We start from the raw sequence: 6,461 nt of genomic DNA, 5'->3' as shown, positions 1-6,461 counted from the left end.
AGAGAGTAATTCCAAACATGCAGGAAGGATCATTTTCGATTACTCATATTGAAAGTAATGTGCTCTGCGCTAGAGACAATATAACTCCAAGTGTTTTCTTTTCCGCTATACTTGCCCATTTATATACATGTTACGTAGACTTTGCTACTGTGTATAGTGTATGCATGCGTTTATTTTCCGACTTCATTCGCTTACTACACAACAGAGCGAAAAAAAATCTCGCGAATCTCTCGTATTTTAAAGCCCCAAATAGAGGAACAAAATAAGTGGGATTTTCTTGTGATAATAAACAATAAAATTCTAAATTTACGCATTTTAATAATAACATGGGATCTTAAAGAGCCTGTTTTTGACCAGTCGGAAAATTTTCAAATCCTCATGTAAAAATTAGCACTGAAATAAATATAAAGTCTCTTAGTAAAGAATTTGAAATAAATCTGGTACAAAATCAGCCTAGGGACAAATCCTTCTGGAGTCTTCTGGAGTCCGTTTATTCTTTACTATAATTTGGAAATGTTATTCTTATTTCATATTTGCAGGGATTTCGTATCGTATATAAGCAATATCAGTTTCGTCAAAAACGTTAGTTAAGAAAACTTCATAATTTGGCCACCTGTGTATTTATTCTGCCTTATTATAAACATTCTAATTTACTATATGTTGAGTAATATTATCCCAGGCGGCAATGCTTGTATTATAAGAATTACTTTAACGTAAAGTGAATATAAGTATTTAAATACAAGGTAAATGCCATTTAAGCTTTTATAAATGGTCGCTTTATGGCAGCCTTTCTTGCACACGAGTTTGAATAATTTGATTAACAAAATGCAGTTAATCAAATAACGAAACAGTTGCAATTTCTTTAGAAGTGCGACTTTATCTGCTGTCTGCTATGTCTTTTGATTTCTTGAAAATCCTTTGTTAAGTTCATATTGCATGGGGTTAATTTCCTTTATTTTTAATGAAACAGTTTTTTCGTCATTAAGATCACGAGTTTTGTTTTTAGTTAATTGAGTAGATAACATCGCTGAATGCTTTAGACATGGACGTTTGAAGTCTGGTGGAAGAGTTCGTCGAATAGGCCTTTTCGTGATTTGCAAAGTTAATACAAGCCAGTTAATTGCCTTAGAAAAAAAACACTTCATGAAAATATCCTTCCTGAAAGCAAACGGTCCTCGTGTACTTTGCTATATTTGATTTATTAATCGTATAAATTCAATGACATTTTGAGTTAGCTATGATGAGTAAGCATTTTAATTTGTGAAGTTGATTTACCACTCGCAACAGATTTTACAAAACTTCAGCTATATTACAAACTGAAATTTGGTAACATTTTTGAAAATATTTCTTTGATACTATTTCAGCTGAGAATTTGAAGCTTCTTTAATCTTTACAAAAATTTCGACAGTAAAAACACGAATTTATCCTTTCAACGCTTATAACACTGTGTCGCAATTTGTGGGACCAGGGCAAAAATATAAGTAAATGATGTGAAAGGGTGCTTTATCATACCTAGAGTTTGCGTAAGATTAGTGAATGTGTTCGTCACAATGCAATATTTTTTGCTTTGCAAGAGTCATGTTTTGAAAGCTCTTGTATAACTTCTGAATTTAGTTTTAATACGCTTTTGAAAATCTTTGTTTTTTAACCATTCACATTCAAAGGCGGTGTCCTATGGACGTGTATAAACATTCTTAGTCCACAGCAAAAGAATTTTTTTCGGCGCATATGCACTAATATGCGTATGCACCTTGACTAAGAATGATTTTGCTTAGTTAATATAGAAATTTATCCGGTAAAAGGATATTAATATTGAGGATGACTTTATTCATGGTAACTACTATGGTTTTTGAAAAGTATTGTTTTGGTGATAATTTCTGCATATATAAGAGTTCGCGTTTTGTTTAGTCATAATTGAAAACGCCCTGGAATAATCTTTATTTCAAAATAGTAATTACGGAAGAGACGTGCGAGTGTAAAATGTAAAACTAGTTGTGTTGGCGTAGATTTTGTATAAAATTGTAAATCTTTAAGGTTACTGACATAGCTTCAGAAGCAAAAGGCAAAATATTTTTTCTCTGAAGATGGTATGCGCCGCTCTCGAAATCTAAAGTTCGATCATGGGCAGAATAAATTCACTAGATCTGTTTTTTAAAATATTCTCAAGGACCCATAAAAATGGTCTTAAGGCGTAGATTCCTATTAAGTGAAACACGTCTCTCGGGTAAGAAATAAGAGGCAGTACAAAACTAATATGTAATTACAATTAACGTTAAATAATATCAAAATTTCAGTATTGAGTTTTATCTGTGCAGTTTTGCAATGATGATTAAAATAAACTGTCCGTACTTGAATATTCGAGCTCAATAACAATAAATTTTGACAGTTTAGCTGTGGATCCGCTGATTGTTTCTTATGAGGCCAGGTCTCCTTCATCCAGCCCGGTTACAGCCGAAAACATCGCGGCAAAAACATCGCAGACGAAAACGTCGCAGAGAAAACAACGCAAGGCGAAAACGTCGTGCTACAAAACATCGTGGGAGAAAACATCGCAAAGAGAAAACATCGCAGTTCTAAAACATCGCGGTACAAAATATCGTCGTCGAAAATAAAGCGGTTCAAAAACTTCGCAGTTTAAAAACATCGTCTTCGAAAATATCGTGGTAAAAAATAAAGTATCTACAAATCATCGCATGACGATAACTTCGCAAACATGCTAACTCTAAATGGATATTCCCGTAATGATTTGTGAGCACAAGATGGAAAGAAGGATAATTTGTTGTTCATATTTTATATTAACTATAAATTCTTGCTGAGAAAATAAGAAGAAAACTTAAGCATAGAAAATTAATGCAACTTATAGCACTTAATAGAATTTTAAACCGACGTAGTTAACTAACAAAGACCATTAATAAATCATTTTTTATAAAGTTTTTACAGGTAATTTTTCATAAAAAGTATAATCTATAAGTTGCATTTAATTTTCTTTGCTTAAATTTCCTTCTTAATTTTTCAGCAAAAATTTATTAATTAATAAAAAATGTGAAAGTAAAAATTATCCTTCTTTTCATCTTGCGCTCACAAATTATTATGGGAATATCCATTTACAGTTATTAAAGCCTGAAAAAAGCTTGTCTGCTATGTTATCGTCATGCGATGATTCGTAGATACTTTATTTTTTACCACGATATTTTCGACGACGATGTTTTTAAACTGCGAAGTTTTTGAACCGCTTTATTTTCGACGACGGTATTTTGTACCGCGATGTTTTAGAACTGCGATGTTTTCTCTTTGCGATGTTTTCTCCCACGATGTTTTGTAGCACGACGTTTTCGCCTTGCGTTAGTTTCTCCGCGACGTTTTCGTCCGCGATGTTATCGGCGGACACCATCCAGCCCTACCTTTGTAAGCAAGTCTGTTGGTCCACATCAACACCGTTTAATTCTGAGACTTCGACGGAGTTCGATCCCAGGCAGACAGGCTGGCTGCATGGTTGCTTTTCCCAATACTTATATTGAATATGTTCTAGTTTCTTTTACAACGTCCTCTACGAAAGCATCTCTTTCCTCAAACAGATAGCCTTCCAGCGCTTTGTGATATAAACCGAACCTGATGTCCACAAATGAACCTGTGTTCATTGGTATCTTTATATAAAGTATGCAGCCATAACTTAAATAATTTATTGAATCTAGTGTTATTTCAAACCGTAGGAGCATGCAAGACGCTTCTCATGAAATACGAGCAACTATGAATTGGTTTTATGCCTAAATAACTTTTGCGTAGATTTACCTTAGCGAAAAAATTAATTCTAACTTAAAAAACTATCAGAACACATAAACTTTGAACTTAGTTTGAGTAAGGAATAGCAATAAAATTGAACCCAATCAGTTGCATAAAATTTTCTTTTTGTTTTGTTCATTTGCTAGAAACTTTGTTTGGCCTAGTTAAGATGCATTAAAGAGGACTTTGGAAACATAGGAGTTCTATAATGAAATAGGCATATAGCGTTAAAAATATCTTCTTTTAACTAATGGGTCGCCAAAAGCCTATTTTGTTGATGTAAGCTATGATGGGATTAGTTTGATTATGGCATAGCGCACGAGGGTTATCTGCCTAAAGGAATGAATGCTTTTATAGAGGTTTTGAAAAAACTTAACTCACTCTTATTTGGTATACAAGGGGAAAGCTGCGAAAATTTCCATGCAGCCAACTCATTCGCCAGGATTTGAATCCGAATGACGTAAGTCATAAAGGATGCTGCAATGGCAAATCTCGTACGAAGGAAGTGTGGAAAAATACAATGTATAGAGACATTGAAATTGTCAAAATAACTTTGCGTTTAACGATTTAAATTGCAAAACGATCAAGGGAACATCAAATATTAATATACGAATGTGATAAAGGCGGTACCGAAATCGACAACTTGTCAAGCATACTAGAGAGCATGCATTTGAGGATGACATGTTACCTTAGGTTTCAGGAAGTCTGGGGTGGAGACAGAGTGAAAATCAGTTACATTGTGTACGTCTAAATTTTTTCCAAAGTTCTAGACTACGACATAAAAACTAACCCGCTTTCAATCATCCGCGAACTAGCAATAACATTATCAGTACACAGAATTCAACAGATAGAAGCAGGCGCTTGGATTCATTGCAAAGTTTTATTGGTGAATTCCATGTCACTTACTGTAACGCAAGGGGAGAAGCTAAATGGTACCTCTACTTGCTTTATTCCAAAAATTAATCGTTTTTGGAACGAATGTTAACAGAAAAGGAGTACTGTACCGTAACGTTAAATGTCAAAACTGTATGCGAGTTGCAAGCCCGAACAAAATTTAAGAACAGGTGGTATGCCAAGGCACAGATCTGATGAGATGACGAAACTAAACGATGTGTGGTATCCTGAACTGGTATCCAACATCTGACTTTTGTCAACCATAAAGTCAAAATTTTAATCATAATGGCCTGGCCTCATGCTGCTTTTGAGCATTCCGCAAAAATACCTAACCTTTGAGAAGTGTTATCCCATCCATCGTATTTCCACACCTCTGCAAAATATTGTTTTATTTCAATCATTATACAGCACCTTCGATGTCTAAATATTAAATGATGTACAGGATGTGAAAACATTTCTAGATATTTGTAACTTTAAAACAGGGGTTTTGTGATTGCGTTAAACCTACTGGACATCTGGCGATAGGTCATGCATAGTAAGAGGAATTATGTGAAATCATAAGAATTTTCTGAATAAATAACTATAATTGACACACACCTAATACCAAAAAACTAAATTTTCGTAAAAATGATCAGTTGGATATATTATGAAATAAATGTACGAGTTGTTCCTGTAGTAGAAATTATGTCAGTTGGGTATGTTATTAAACAAGATTTAAGTGTAATTTTATTGCTTTTAAATTGCTCAATTTAAGCAAATTAAGCTGATGAAATTTAAAAGAAACATCGAAGATGGTATGATTTGCTTCATGGTGATTCTCTGGGGAACTGTCTTTTCGAGATTGTGTGAAAAATAAGATCTTAGGTTTTATGCAGTGCCAACACTTATCAATTCACTCGGTTAGTAAAGACATGTTAACGTAAATTTTCAGTCCAGAATATTTGGAAAAATATTCCTTAGGACGTTCCTAATTCAAAAAAGTTCCTTTCATAAAAATTTCAAAAGAAAAAAATTTAGTTTTTTCAAATTAAGTTTTAAAGTCGGTTGCAGATAATTGTTCTAACTTCTTGATAGCGTCTCCAGCTAGACTAAAAAGTTTGCGCATTGTCTGAAAATGTTTGTTTTTGTAAATAATATTGATGCTATGCACAATGAAATGAACTATTGTGAGAAATTTAACAAGATGTTTATTTCAAAACTTGCAAAACACAGCAGGGCAATGGAGAAGTAAAAAATGAGTCATTTTCTAAGATAAGTTGAGAAGAATGGAACATCAAGGAATTAATTCATGTGGTAAAACCCCTCCCTTCCTCGGAATCTCGAATTGGTTCCAAGGTCCTTGATGCACCTTTGCTTTCGCATATCAATTCAATATTCAGTGATAAATAAATGTACATGCTTGAATGACTGTACAAGACGGTCAAATAAGATCGCTTTTCCGTGTTTAAAATGTAAACGAGTTCTTCGTTGCCTTTTCCTTTAATTAAAATGTGTCAGAATAAGCATGTCTTTATAGTCTGTATCAGAATAAGCATGCCTTTACAGTCTGTATCAGAATAAGCATGCCTTTACAGTCTGTATCAGAATAAGCATGCCTTTACAGTCTGTATCAGAATAAAACTAATGTCTTTACAACGAATATTCGTTCATAAATAAGGATTCACATATGGATTTGATTACACTGATGTGCAAAACTTAAGCAACAGCAGGGTTGTTTGCCATAACTCCACGAGAAATCAACTGAGAGACATGAAATGCAGAAATGAAGGAGAGTATTATGTACGTAA

This window comes from Stegodyphus dumicola, chromosome X1 (genome assembly GCF_044657685.1).
Source record: "Stegodyphus dumicola isolate Sdum_Otavi_A_Nest chromosome X1, ASM4465768v1".
Classification (NCBI taxonomy): Eukaryota; Metazoa; Arthropoda; class Arachnida; order Araneae; family Eresidae; genus Stegodyphus; species Stegodyphus dumicola.
Note: the sequence above shows the minus strand (reverse complement) of the source record.